The sequence below is a fragment of the Ranitomeya variabilis genome, chromosome 8 (genome assembly GCF_051348905.1).
Source record: "Ranitomeya variabilis isolate aRanVar5 chromosome 8, aRanVar5.hap1, whole genome shotgun sequence".
In the NCBI taxonomy this organism is placed as follows: domain Eukaryota; kingdom Metazoa; phylum Chordata; class Amphibia; order Anura; family Dendrobatidae; genus Ranitomeya; species Ranitomeya variabilis.
This window is the reverse complement of record NC_135239.1, coordinates 12433378-12448824: the sequence shown is the minus strand read 5'-3', so window position 1 is coordinate 12448824 and position 15447 is coordinate 12433378. Positions and strand designations below refer to the sequence as shown.

Genomic DNA, 15447 nt, shown 5'->3' with positions numbered 1-15447 from the left:
ATCTGTCTGAGGCCGGGTGCAGAAGAGTATTCGATCTTGACGACGTTTTATTCTGGAGGATAAAATGTTTGGTCACTACCAATAAACAAGAAGAAAACCTGTCTGATAAAAGCTGCAGAAAGCGACATTTCTGCCGAGCAGCCTCCTCGCTGCTCTTGTACTTGAACCTCCCGCTGTCTTGAAACATATTCGGCCACTTGAGTTCGCTCGCTGCAGAGCTGAGGGCTGTTCCTGGTTTCTTCTTAGAGAAAAGCGAGACGTATTTGCAACAATCTGAGGGCTTAAAGCTTCTCGAGTGATCAGAATGGGTTTATAGACGCGGGAGAATGGTCTCAGCACTGCAGACGTGTCTGCACTTCACATTCCCAGAGGATTCATATCCAGTCCGACAAAGCAAATATTGTATCGCAGAGACGAATTTCATCTGCACCAGTAATCATATTCTACAATTTTCATCAGCTGCTAATAATTCATATCTGAATGTGCTCGGCCCATCTCTATTCTGGAACTCAACATTTACAGTCTACAGATTGATGAGGGTCATGCAAATGTGTGGGAAGATTGGGTTGTGGTTACACTGAACGCAAGGAATCATTTATGTTCTAAATTACAATCTGCAGCCACCACTAGGGGAAGCTCCCTGTATACAGAGATATATGATAAGATCCTGTCTGCAGCCACCACTAGGGGGAGCTCCCTGTATACAGAGATACATGATAAGATCCTGTCTGCAGCCACCACTAGAGGGAGCTCCCTATATACAGAGATACATGATAAGATCCTGTCTGCAGCCACCACTAGGGGGAGCTCCCTGTATACAGAGATACATGATAAGATCTTGTCTGCAGCCACCACTAGGGGGAGCTCCCTGTATACCGAGATACATGATAAGATCCTGTCTGCAGCCACCACTAGGGGGAGCTCCCTGTATACAGAGATACATGATAAGATCCTGTCTGCAGCCACCACTAGGGGGAGCTCCCTGTATATAGAGATACATGATAAGATTCTGTCTGCAGCCACCACTAGGGGGAGCTCCCTGTATACCGAGATACATGATAAGATTCTGTCTGCAGCCACCACTAGGGGAAGCTCCCTGTATACAGAGATACATGATAAGATCCTGTCTGCAGTCACCACTAGGGGGAGCTCCCTGTATACAGAGATACATGATAAGATCCTGTCTGCAGCCACCACTAGGAGGAGCTCCCTGTATACAGAGATACATGATAAGATCCTGTCTGCAGCCACCACTAGGGGGAGCTCCCTGTATACAGAGATATATGATAAGATCCTGTCTGCAGCCACCACTAGGAGGAGCTCCCTGTATACAGAGATACATGATAAGATCCTGTCTGCAGCCACCACTAGGGGGAGCTCCCTGTATACAGAGATACATGATAAGATCCTGTCTGCAGCCACCACTAGGGGGAGCTCCCTGTATACAGAGATACATGATAAGATTCTGTCTGCAGCCACCACTAGGGGGAGCTCCCTGTATACAGAGATACATGATAAGATCCTGTCTGCAGTCACCACTAGGGGGAGCTCCATGTGTACAGAGATACATGATAAGATCCTGTCTGCAGTCACCACTAGGAGGAGCTCCCTGTATACAGAGATACATGATAAGATCCTGTCTGCAGCCACCACTAGGGGGAGCTCCCTGTATACAGAGATACATGATAAGATTCTGTCTGCAGCCACCACTAGGGGAAGCTCCCTGTATACAGAGATACATGATAAGATCCTGTCTGCAGTCACCACTAGGGGGAGCTCCCTGTATACAGAGATATATGATAAGATCCTGTCTGCAGCCACCACTAGGAGGAGCTCCCTGTATACAGAGATACATGATAAGATTCTGTCTGCAGCCACCACTAGGGGGAGCTCCCTGTATACAGAGATACATGATAAGATCCTGTCTGCAGCCACCACTAGGGGGAGCTCCCTGTATACAGAGATACATGATAAGATCCTGTCTGCAGTCACCACTAGGGGGAGCTCCCTGTATACAGAGATACATGATAAGATCCTGTCTGCAGCCACCACTAGTGGGAGCTCCCTGTATTCAGAGATACATGATAAGATCCTGTCTGCAGCCACCACTAGGGGGAGCTCCCTGTATTCAGAGATACATGATAAGACTGTCTGCGGTCACCACTAGGGGGAGCTCCCTGTATACAGAGATACATGATAAGATCCTGTCTGCAGCCACCACTAGGGGGAGCTCCCTGTATACAGAGATACATGATAAGATCCTGTCTGCAGTCACCACTAGGGGGAGCTCCCTGTATACAGAGATACATGATAAGATCCTGTCTGCAGTCACCACTAGGGGGAGCTCCCTGTATACAGAGATACATGATAAGATCCTGTCTGCAGCCACCACTAGGGGGAGCTCCCTGTATACAGAGATACATGATAAGATTCTGTCTGCAGCCACCACTAGGGGGAGCTCCCTGTATACAGAGATACATGATAAGATCCTGTCTGCAGTCACCACTAGGGGGAGCTCCCTGTATACAGAGATACATGATAAGATCCTGTCTGCAGCCACCACTAGTGGGAGCTCCCTGTATTCAGAGATACATGATAAGATCCTGTCTGCAGCCACCACTAGGGGGAGCTCCCTGTATACAGAGATACATGATAAGATCCTGTCCGCAGCCACCACTAGGGGGAGCTCCCTGTATACAGAGATACATGATAAGATCCTGTCTGCAGCCACCACTAGAGGGAGCTCCCTGTATACAGAGATACATGATAAGATCCTGTCTGCAGTCATCACTAGGGAGAGCTCCCTGTATACAGAGATACATGATAAGATCCTGTCTGCAGTCACCACTAGGGGGAGCTCCCTGTATACAGAGATACATGATAAGATCCTGTCTGCAGTCACCACTAGGGGGAGCTCCCTGTATACAGAGATACATGATAAGATCCTGACTGCAGTCACCACTAGGGGGAAGCTCCCTGTATACAGAGATACATGATAAGATCCTGTCTGCAGTCACCACTAGGGGGAGCTCCCTGTATACAGAGATACATGATAAGATCCTGTCTGCAGACACCACTAGGGGGAGCTCCCTGTATACAGAGATACATGATAAGATCCTGTCTGCAGTCACCACTAGGGGGAGCTCCCTGTATACAGAGATACATGATAAGATCCTGTCTGCAGCCACCACTACAGGCCGCCACCTGTTCTGTTATTAGCGGCAGCAGGTGTAGGCTGATGGGAGCAGTAGTCCCATCAGCTGACACCAGTGACTAGAGGTAAACTTTTTACCTCCGATCACAGCTGCGGGCTCACGGTGTCATTTGACAGTGTGGCAACCACGGTTTTCTGACCGGATGTAATGATTTTGCAAACAATCGGCGTTCAAGGGGCCGAATCTGAACAGTAACATGGGCTTCCTGGTGAAGTCCATGTTCGGGGTCCGTGCTCTAACAGTAGGTGTTCAGTACGGATGCCTAACTTTACTGTTCGGGTTCGCCCATCTCCATCTATGATACATATACCACTGAATCAGAGGGTCACCAGACTGTAAACACACAGTGCAATAAATGTAAGGGGTCTAATTCAGGACTCATTGGGTCATCCTGGTGCCCCCCATGACTGCTGCAGAACAGTAAGTTATGACACTTGGGAGTGATGAACCATCACTGTGACCGTCTCTTACGCGGCTTCATTTCTTAACAGACTGAGCACGGAGAGCGGCGGCACCACTTCATTTACTAAGCAAGTTTAGGTGGAAACTCCTGTGTGTGGCCAGACATTAAAGTCAACACTCTCAACAAGAAGAATGATTTACTGTCTGCCCTACAGCGACATGGCGCCATCTCAGCAACTTCTTCACCCGGAGAGGATCCTGAAAATCTCCTCCAGGAATCAGCAGAATTACACGGAGACTATTAATGACTATGGGATCTCTCCGCCAAAATGTGGAGACCCACAGGATACACACGAGCTAGAAAAGCACTATATGGAGAAAAGTATGTGCCCCCCACAACCACCTCTGGGGGCTTCTCTGTCCTCATCTACATCCATAGACATTAATATGGAGAAAGTATGTGCCCCTCCACATCCACCTCCGGGGGCTTCACTGTCCTCATCTACATCCATAGACCTTAATATGGAGAAAGTATGTGCCCCCCCACATCCACCTCCGGGGGCTTCTCTGTCCTCATCTACATCCACAGACATTAATATGGAGAAAGTATGTGCCCCCCACATCCACCTCCGGGGGCTTCTCTGTCCTCACCTACATCCATAGACATTAATATGGAGACAGTATGTGCCCCCCACATCCACCTCCGGGGGCTTCTCTGTCCTCACCTACATCCATAGACATTAATATGGAGAAAGTATGTGCCCCTCCACATCCACCTCCGGGGGCTTCACTGTCCTCATCTACATCCATAGACATTAATATGGAGAAAGTATGTGCCCCCCACATCCTCCTCCGGGGGCTTCTCTGTCCTCACCTACATCCATAGACATTAATATGGAGAAAGTATGTGCCCCCCACATCCACCTCCGGGGGCTTCTCTGTCCTCACCTACATCCATAGACATTAATATGAAGAAAGTATGTGCCCCCCACATCCACCTCCGGGGGCTTCTCTGTCCTCACCTACATCCATAGACATTAATATGGAGAAAGTATGTGCCCCCCACATCCTCCTCCGGGGGCTTCTCTGTTCTCATCTACATCCATAGACATTAATATGGAGAAAGTATGTGCCCCTCCACATCCACCTCCGGGGGCTTCACTGTCCTCATCTACATCCATAGACATTAATATGGAGAAAGTATGTGCCCCCCACATCCACCTCCGGGGGCTTCTCTGTCCTCATCTACATCCATAGACATTAATATGGAGAAAGTATGTGCCCCCCACATCCACCTCCGGGGGCTTCTCTGTCCTCATCCACATCCATAGACATTAATATGGGGAAAGTATGTGCCCCCCACATCCTCCTCCGGGGGCTTCTCTGTCCTCATCCACATCCATAGACATTAATATGGAGAAAGTATGTGCCCCCCACATCCTCCTCCGGGGGCTTCTCGGTCCTCACCTACATCCATAGACATTAATATGGAGAAAGTATGTGCCCCCCCACATCCACCTCCGGGGGCTTCACTGTCCTCATCTACATCCATAGACATTAATATGGAGAAAGTATGTGCCCCCCACATCCACCTCCGGGGGCTTCTCTGTCCTCATCTACATCCATAGACATTAATATGGAGAAAGTATGTGCCCCCCACATCCACCTCCGGGGGCTTCACTGTCCTCATCTACATCCATAGACATTAATATGGAGAAAGTATGTGCCCCCCACATCCACCTCCGGGGGCTTCTCTGTCCTCATCTACATCCATAGACATTAATATGGAGAAAGTATGTGCCCCCCACATCCTCCTCCGGGGGCTTCTCTGTCCTCATCTACATCCATAGACATTAATATGGAGAAAGTATGTGCCCCTCCACATCCACCTCCGGGGGCTTCTCTGTCCTCACCTACATCCATAGACATTAATATGGAGAAAGTATGTGCCCCCCACATCCCCCAGTTTTTCTGCCGCCCCTCCCCTCCTCCCCACCCCCCATCAGTAGACATTAATATGGAGTCGCTCCTCTGATATAACAGCTCCCGTCCTTCTGGGAAGGATTTCTACAAGATTTTGGGGGCATATATGGGAATGTTTGCCCCTTCATCCAGAGCATTTGAGGGGTCAGACCCGGACGTTGGGGTCCGGGCTCACAATCTCCATTATAGGATGGGGCGGAGGTCCGGGCTCTGTGCCACGGCTCATGTTCCCACCTCCATATCTGTATGGAGCTTGTGAACTGGGCACAGTCATGGGGGGCACATAAGGGTGTTCCCCAAACTTTTCCCACAAAGCTGAACTTACAATTGTCCACAATGCCTTCTGCTGAAGATTTCCCATCACTGGAGCTGAGGGTCCGAGGCCGCCCCCTGATAACAGCCCATAGCATTATCCCCTCCACCATCTGTACAGGGGGCACAATGCAGTCAGGGGGTAACGTCCTCCTGGAATCACCAAACCCAGACTCCTCCGTCAGACGCAGATAGAGAAGTGCGATCCGTCACTGCACAGAACACGTCTCCTCCAGAGTCCAGTGGTGGCGGCTTTACACCACTCCATCCGACGCTCGGTATTGTGCTTGGTGATGTACGGCTGCATGCAGCTGCTCGGCCATGAAGCTCCCAGCGGGGGCGCAGTGTTTGTGCTGTTACCAGAGGAGGTCTGAACCTTGCAGCTATGGGGTCAGCAGAGTGATTATGACTTTTCTGCCCTCTGCTCCTCGGCACTTAGCCCCCCCCTTTGTAACGCTATGGGGTCTCGACTTTGTGGCTCCGTTGATGCCGTTCCTTCTACTTCTCAATATTATCACTCACAGGTGATGGGGAAGGTTCAGGAAGAAGAAATGGCATGGACGGACTTGTTACCCCGATTGCTCCTATTGCAGGACCGCTCTGGTATCGGGGAGCTCTGCACCACCAGCCGGTCTATTACGATGGTCACACTGCTATGACAGATCCGGGGGTTCACCGAAAGTGATGGGACAGACGCGGAGTCTGACTGCAGTGAACACCACAGCCCCTTCCTACTACTTTTCGGTGCTGGTCCTGGGAGATGGGGGTGAGTAGTGGTCTCCCATCAATTATACTTGTAAGCTCTCGCACATCTGCAGAGGGACCGTGTCCCTGCTGTGCTCAGACTGGCGGTGTTCTGAAAATGAGAAATGGTCAAAATAACAAAAAATGCATTGTTTGCAAACCTCAAACAATGCAAAGAAAACAAGTTCAGAATCATTTAGAAACAACAATACTAATGTTGTAACTCAGGAAGAGTTCAGAAATCAATATTCTGTGGAATAACCATGATGTGTAATCACAGCTTTCCTGCGTCTTGGCAGCTTTCCACCAGTCTCACACATCGCTCCTGGTACAATAATGTCAGCCGTTCTTCTTTGTTTGATGGCTTGTGAGTATCCATCCTACTCTTGATTGCATTCCAGAGGTTTTCAGTGGGGTTCAGGTCTGGAGATTGGGAGGCCATGACAGGGGTTTGATGTGGTGGTCTCTTCATCCACACCTTGACCTGGCTGTGTGGCATGGCGCAATGTCCTGCTGGAGAAACCAGTCCTCAGAGTTGGGGAACATTGCCTGAGCAGAAGGAATCCGCTGTTTTTCCAGAATAACCTTGTACGCGGCTTGATTCATACGTCTTTCGCAAAAAAACAACCTGACCAATTCCTGCCTTGCTGAAGCCCCCCCAGATCATCACCGATCCTCCACCAAATTTCACACTGAGCGCAGACACTGTGGCTTGTCCGCCTCCCCAGGTCTCCGTCTAACCATTAGATGACCAGGTGCTGATCTGGGGAGGCTTCAGTTGTCTGCTGCCTCAGAGGGGAGCAGACAATTGCCCCTTTACTTCGTTTTTCACATTTCCAGACTTGACATTTACGTCACAGTAATACGTCGCAGTTCTGTCTAATGTTCAAGCTCGTAACTACCTTGTTGTCCTCGGGGGTACGGATGTGTCTTGTGAGATCCCCCTGGTATTGGGGGTCCTGTAGGTGATACTCCTGGGGATAAATAGGCAAAATCCATCTCCAATATGGTCTCTAGTGACGCCTGTAAGAAGCAAAACCTGGGAGTCCATATCCGACCCATGAAAGAGCCTTGTAACATCACTGGGAAGATCATCCGGAGCAGAGAGCAGTCTGTCGTCTGTCGTCGCCTGTCGTCCTCTGTCGCCGCCTGTCGTCCTCTGTCGCGGCCTGTCTGTCGCCGCCTGTCGTCCTCTGTCGCCGCCTGTCGTCCTCTGTCGCCGCCTGTCGTCCTCTGTCGCCGCCTGTCGTCCTCTGTCGCCGCCTGTCGTCCTCTGTCGCCGCCTGTCGTCCTCTGTCGCCGCCTGTCGTCCTCTGTCGCCGCCTGTCATCACGGATTACGAGGTCTATGGAGCCGTCTCCAGCTGTGATCGCCAACATGAGGGCAGCTCATGGCGTTGTAGCCATCAGCTGCCATCCCAACTCATAGGACCGGTTATCGGGAAGATAATGGTCATAGATGGGGTCACATCGACCCCCACAGCTTCTATAACATGCGGTCAGCCCCAATTATTAGTAATAATATTATATACGCCGCTCACCTCTGGTGTCCATTGCACTAGGAGATACAACTCATGCACAAAAGTGGCGCTGGTGGACCAAAGCACAGAGTTACCTCCTTTGCCACCTAAACGTGGTCACTGGTAGAGTTATTTTTTTTTTTTTCCTTTTTTTGAAACATAAATTTTTATTTACAAATTGTGTCGAGCATTACATCTTATTGACATTAATTTCTTAATAATTAACACAACGTTATGGGGATTAGGGAAGGGAAGAGGATAGGGGAAATGGTGACATTACAACAACTATCCAATCACATTCTCTATGTGCGAATCTGCAAAGTTATTTAATAACGGTATTTAAACGGAAAGATAACCAATTGTTCCATTTTTTATGAAAATTGAGCTATATTATTATTAGATGTACACTGGTAGAGTTTTTAAGGTCTTCCACGGCCAGGACATTGCCTTACTGACTACCACTAGGTGGCACTAGAGAGTGAGGCAGCTGTAATAAGAGCAGGGTCTGGTGCCTGGGGGTCAGCAAAGTGCAGCATGTACAGCCCTGGGGAGAATGCATGCAGAACTGACTGCACGGGTCAATGGACGCTGCTGCGCACTTACACCACTCGCTCTGCTCGCTGGATGGAGAGCTCAGTCCCAGCACCCAGAAGTGGGCCCACACTCCTCACACATTAATACCGTATCCTGGGGGGATTCTAGAGACGCAGTCGCTATAGGATGATATAATAATATGGCGATAACATAAGTGCTGATCCGGTGAATTACAAAGACAAACTGCTAAGGTCCAACAAGTCCTATAAGGTGTGAATATGGAAGAACACGAATAATGTGTTAGTGGTGCGCCCCCTACAGGTCAAAGTCAGAAATGCAGGACCAAACAATGGTCTAACTAGAGAAGAGCCGAGTCCGATCTGCAGGAGAACAGGACGCCCTCCGAGTCTCACGGACCGGACACACGGATCAGTCTTTAAAACTGCTATCTGCACAGATCTACGAAATCCTATATGTCCGAGAATAAAACACGGAAACACATGGGCCTGTAGAACAGATGTGTGAATGCGGCCTTAGACTGTACGGCGGGATGTACAATCTGATCTATATTGTTCACACGTTTTTAGTGGAAGGTTGTGCGGTCGTCAGTGGTGTAACATGGTGGAGGGGCGCACAGGGCGCCAAATCTTATGGAAGTGCAACATCTCAAATACTTACATAAAATCATAACAATGCACAACTTTATATTTGTTTTTTTTTCCCCTGAAATTAAGCAAAATCTTTACAGATAAAAATAGATGGAAAAAAGAGGGAAACTATAACTATAATATTCTTAAAATTAGAATAAATATGACTGAGGTGTAAGGTGTTCTGCACTGGATTGGTGGAAAAGACTCAAACACTAGTGTCGTCCTTTACCGGCAGCCTGCACTGCCCCACTAGTGGTCTCACTGGTACGTGCAATACTGTAATGCGCCACCAGAGGGCGCACAGTGTAACAATGATGGGAAATGTCTCGTTCCCCCCGATATTCAGTGCACCACGGTATAAATGACGGCTGCAGATTGTGTCCATGGAGAAAACCCACAGCACTTGTGTAGTCTGACTTCTGTCTTAGAGGCGCAAGGGTTTTATTTTTAACCCCTTAAAGTCTGACATGGATATTTTTTTTATTATCTTCCATCCTCACATTCCAGGAGGTTGGTTGTTTTATTCTCTACGCACACGTGGCCTTATGCAATTATTTTTTTCTTTTACCGGACGGGTTATATTTGTCAGTGGCAGCATTTTGAAGTATGTATAATTTATTACCAAACTTTAACTTTTCATGGGTAGAAATAAAATAATTAAAAAAAAAATCTGAAGTCTTTTTTCAGGTTTTAGGCTATTCATGCGTTACCTAGATTCTGTAATTTTTATGTTTTGCTACTTATGCACAAGAAAATCACTTTCTAACAAGACTATTACCCCGTCATGGTCTGAGAGTCGTGTCGCTCTCATTTATCGGCTTGCAGATCTTTAGTATTGTTGTACATAGTGAGACATATGGTCCATCAGGATCCGAGCCACTCGCTGGACTATATAGAAATACAAACATGGCAGTCATGGGGGCCATCAGACCCTGGCTGCCATAGTAATCCATTGGCACCCACAATCCCATAACAAGGGAGGGGATTGCGCTATGGGTGATCAAATGGGTGCGAGGGCTCGTCACAGCGTCACGTCAGGGATTGACAGCAGCATCTAAATGGTTAACCCCTTCATGACCCAGCCTATTTTGGCCTTAATGACCTGGCCGTTTTTTGCAATTCTGACCAGTGTCCCTTTATGAGGTAATAACTCAGGAACGCTTCAACGGATCCTAGCGATTCTGAGATTGTTTTTTCGTGACATATTGGGCTTCATGTTAGTGGTAAATTTAGGTCGATAATTTCTGAGTTTATTTGTGAAAAAAACGGAAATTTGGCAAAAATTTTGAAAATTTCGCAATTTTCACATTTTGAATTTTTATTCTGTTAAACCAGAGAGTTATGTGACCCAAATAGTTAATAAATAACGTTTCCCACATGTCTACTTTACATTAGCACAATTTTGGAAACAATTTTTTTTTTTTGCTAGGAAGTTATAAAGGTTAAAATTTGACCAGTGATTTCTCATTTTTACAACAAAATTTACAAAACCATTTTTTTTTTTAGGGACCACCTCACATTTGAAGTCATTTTGAGGGTTCTATATGGCTGAAAATACCCAAAAGTGACACCATTCTAAAAACTGCACCCCTCAATGTGCTCAAAACCACATTCAAGAAGTTTATTAACCCTTCAGGTGTTTCACAGCAGCAGAAGCAACATGGAAGTAAAAAATGAACATTTAACTTTTTAGTCACAAAAATGATCTTTTAGCAACAATTTTTTTTATTTTCCCAAGGGTAAAAGGAGAAACTGGACCCCAAAAGTTATTGTCCAATTTGTCCTGAGTACGCTGATACCTCATATGTGGGGGTAAACCACTGTTTGGGCGCACGGCAGGGCTCGGAAGGGAAGGAGCGCCATTTGACTTTTTCAATGAAAAATTGGCTCCAATCTTTAGCGGACACCATGTCGCGTTTGGAGAGCCCCCGTGTGCCTAAACATTGGAGCTCCCCCACAAGTGACCCCATTTTGGAAACTAGACCCCCCAAGGAACTTATCTAGAAGCATAGTGAGCACTTTAAACCCCCAGGTGCTTCACAAATTGATCCGTAAAAAAATGAAAAAGTACTTTTTTTCACAAAAAAATTATTTTAGCCTAAATTTTTTCATTTTCACATGGGCAACAGGATAAAATGGATCCTAAATTTTGTTGGGCAATTTCTCCTGAGTACACCGATACCTTACATGTGGGGGTAAACCACTGTTTGGGCACATGGTAAGGCTCGGAAGGGAAGGAGCGCCATTTGACTTTTTGAATGAAAAATTATCTCCATCGTTAGCGGACACCATGTCGCGTTTGGAAAGCCCCTGTGTGCCTAAACATTGGAGCTCCCCCACAAGTGACCCCATTTTGGAAACTAGACCTCCCAAGGAACTAATCTAGATGTGTGGTGAGCACTTTGAACCCCCAAGTGCTTCACAGAAGTTTATAACGCAGAGCCATGAAAATAAAAAATAATTTTTCTTTTCTCAAAAATGATTTTTTAGCCCACAATTTTTTATTTTCCCAAGGGTAACAGGAGACATTGGACCCCAATAGTTGTTGCCCAGTTTGTCCTGAGTACACTGATACCCCATATGTGGGGGTAAACCACTGTTTGAAATGCAGGCTTTGATGGAGTGTTCTGCGTGCGTCACATTCCATTTGCAGAGCCCCTGATGTGCCTAAACAGTAGAAACCCCCACAAGTGACCCCATTTTGGAAACTAGACCCCCCAAGAAACTTATCTAGATGTGTGGTGAGCACTTTGAACCCCCAAGTGCTTCACAGAAGTTTACAACGCAGAGCCGTGAAAATAAAAAATCATTTTTCTTTCCTTAAAAATGATGTTTTAGCAAGCAATTTTTTATTTTCACAAGGGTAACAGGAGAAATTGGACCCCAATAGTTGTTGCCCAGTTTGTCCTGAGTACACTGATACCCCATATGTGGGGGTAAACCACTGTTTGGGCACAAGTCGGGGCTCGGAAGGGAGGTAGTGACGTTTTGAAATGCAGGCTTTGATGGAGTGTTCTGCGTGCGTCACATTCCATTTCCAGAGCCCCTGATGTGCCTAAACAGTAGAAACCCCCACAAGTGACCCCATTTTGGAAACTAGACCCCCCAAGGGACTTATCTAGATGTGTGGTGAGCACTTTGAACCCCCAAGTGCTTCACAGAAGTTTATAACGCAGAGCCGTGAAAATAAAAAATCATTTTTCATTCCTCTAAAATTATGTTTTAGCAAGCAATGTTTTATCTTCGCAAGGGTAACAGGAGAAATTGGACCCCAATAATTGTTGCCCAGTTTGTCCTGAGTATGCTGGTACCCCATATGTGGGGGTAAACCACTGTTTGGGCACACGTCGGGGCTCGGAAGGGAGGGAGCACCATTTGACTTTTTGAACGCAAGATTGGCTTGAATCAATGGTGGCGCCACGTTGCGTTTGGAGACCCCTGATGTGCCTAAACAGTGGAAACCCCTCAATTCTAACTCCAACACTAACCCCAACACACCCCTAACCCTAATCCCAACTCTAGCCATAACCCTAATCACAACCCAACCCCAACACACCCCTAACCACAACCCTAACCCCAACCCTAACCCTAATCCCAACCCTAACCCCAACCCTAACCACAACTTTAACCCCAACACACACCCCTAACCCTAACCATAACCCTAACCACAAGCCTATTCTTAATCCTATTTCCAACCCTAGCCCTAATTCCAACCCTAACTCTAATTCCAACCCTAACCCTAAGGCTATGTGCCCACGTTGCGGATTCGTGTGAGATTTTTCCGCACCATTTTTGAAAAATCCGCAGGTAAAAGGCACTGCGTTTTACCTGCAGATTTACCGCGGATTTCCAGTGTTTTTTATGCGGATTTCACCTGCGGATTCCTATTGAGGAACAGCTGTAAAACGCTGCGAAATCCGCACAAAGAATTGACATGCTGCTGAAAATACAGCGCAGCATTTCCGCGCTGTATTTTCCGCACCATGGGCACAGCGGATTTGGTTTTCCATAGGTTTACATGGTACTGTAAACCTGATGGAACACTGCTATGAATCCGCAGCGGCCAATCCGCACCGTGTGCACATAGCCTAATTCTAACGCTAACCCTAGTTCTAACCCTAACCCTAACCCTAGTTCTAACCCTAGTGGAAAAAAAAATATTTTCTTTATTTTATTATTGTCCCTACCTATGGGGGTGATAAAGGGGGGGGGGGGTCATTTACTATTTTTTTATTTTGATCACTGTGATAAGTTTACCACAGTGATCAAAATGTACATGGAACGCATCCTGCCGGCCGATTCGGCGGGTGCACTACGCATGCGCCCGCCATTTTGGAAGATGGCGGCGCCCAGGGAGAAGACGGACCGACTTCGGGAGGCTCGGTAAGTATGAGGGGGTGGTGGGGGGGTGGATCGGAGCACGGGGGGGGGGGGGGGATCGGAGGATGGGGGGAGCGGACAGGAGCACGGGGGAGCGGACAGGGGGATGGAGGGGGGTACCGGACAGAACGGAGGACTGGGGAGGAGATCGGGGGAGGTGGGGGGGGGGGGGGGGGTTAGAACATGATTTCCAGCCATGGCAGATGCTATTGCAGCATCGGCCATGGCTGGATTGCAATATTTCACAATTTTCATAGGTGAAATATTGCAAATTGCTCTGATTGGCTGTTGCACTTTCAAAGCCACCCCCCCTGGGCTGAAGTACAACTCCCCCTCTCCCTGCAGATCGGGTGAAATAGGGGTTAACCCTTTCACCCGATCTGCAGGGACGCGATCATTCCATGACGCCACATAGGCGTCATGGGTCGGATTGGCACCGACTTTCATGACGCCTACGTGGCGTCAAAGGTCGGGAAGGGGTTAAACTGGCCCCAGTAAAAAGTGATGACCGGCTGCAGAGCCTTGTATTGCCAGGTCACAATGGTGGCGCTGCTAAAAGAAAACTTAAAAGACACAGCGCTACATGAGCATTGTGCCCTCTTCATGCGCAATCATTGGGGGGCTCAGAAGTTGGACCCCCACCTGTCAAAGTGATAGCATACACAAGCTGAACCATCACTTCATAACATGGAAATCCCAGAGTCCATTTTTTCCTGCAGCTCGGTGGCTTCTAGTCTTTCACAAGATAAACCTTCTGCAAGCAAATGCTTATAACGAATGCAAAACGTCAGATGTGATCCATACAGTCTGAATCCTGCCGACCTTCGCAGCGCAGCTTTCTTCCGAGGATGATCGCCAGGTTTCCAGATGTGATCAGACCCTGCGGGCGCCTCTAACTTTACCTAATGTTACATCTGGCAGGTAAACCCGTTGTGCCACCAGAGGAGATGAAGTCTCATTCACAAGCTGCAGGTAAACTCCAGTGTAGATGACCCTGCAGTACAGATGTGACGCCTCACAATGAGGATTTAGGCAGGGAAATCTGCCCCAATAAAGGAACATTAAGCCAGGGCAGGTTCACTATGGATATGACCCATACAGACCAGCCTTAGAGGCCAAGGCAACAAATTGCAAACTTATTTCTATTAAGATTTTGCAAATCCAAGTTGAATCTGGGCCAAAATACATGAATTTAACAAGAAATGCTCCCTGTAATTTGCAAAATACCCTTTTGTGAGATGCAAAGTCAAATATCTTAATTCCTTTCTATATGGATCCATTCATGCGGCTATCGAGAATTTATCAGCCCACCTGTCATTGGTAAATGCAATACAGTAATAGACCACAAGAGGGCGCACAGAACCAATGTAACTGATGGTGAAGTCCTGCGTCTCCCTCTCCCCCATATTCAGTAATGACCGCCGCACATCGCCGTTTACATCTATGTATAAATACCTGGATTTTCACTGATCCCGCTGTTCATGAATCTGACTGTACATCACTTCTGTGTTCTGGAGCCTCAATTCCTATTTCTAGGGTACAAACTACTTAGTGTGATTTTACTATCTGTACCATAACCCTCTCATGCAATCCCCACCACATGGCGCATATTTTGCCGCTGATTATTGGACATCCTCAGTCTAATATTTTAGACTGCAAACTTTCTCCACTTAGGATTTTGCAGCAAATCTGCATCTAAATCTACCCG

General features: G+C 47.5%; 1 protein-coding gene across 1 annotated transcript in view; it reads right to left on the bottom strand.

Annotated features, from left to right (window-relative positions):
• PIGK (phosphatidylinositol glycan anchor biosynthesis class K) overlaps positions 1 to 15447 on the bottom strand; it is a 100899-nt gene that overhangs the window by 50532 nt on the left and 34920 nt on the right. The window lies entirely within an intron of this gene.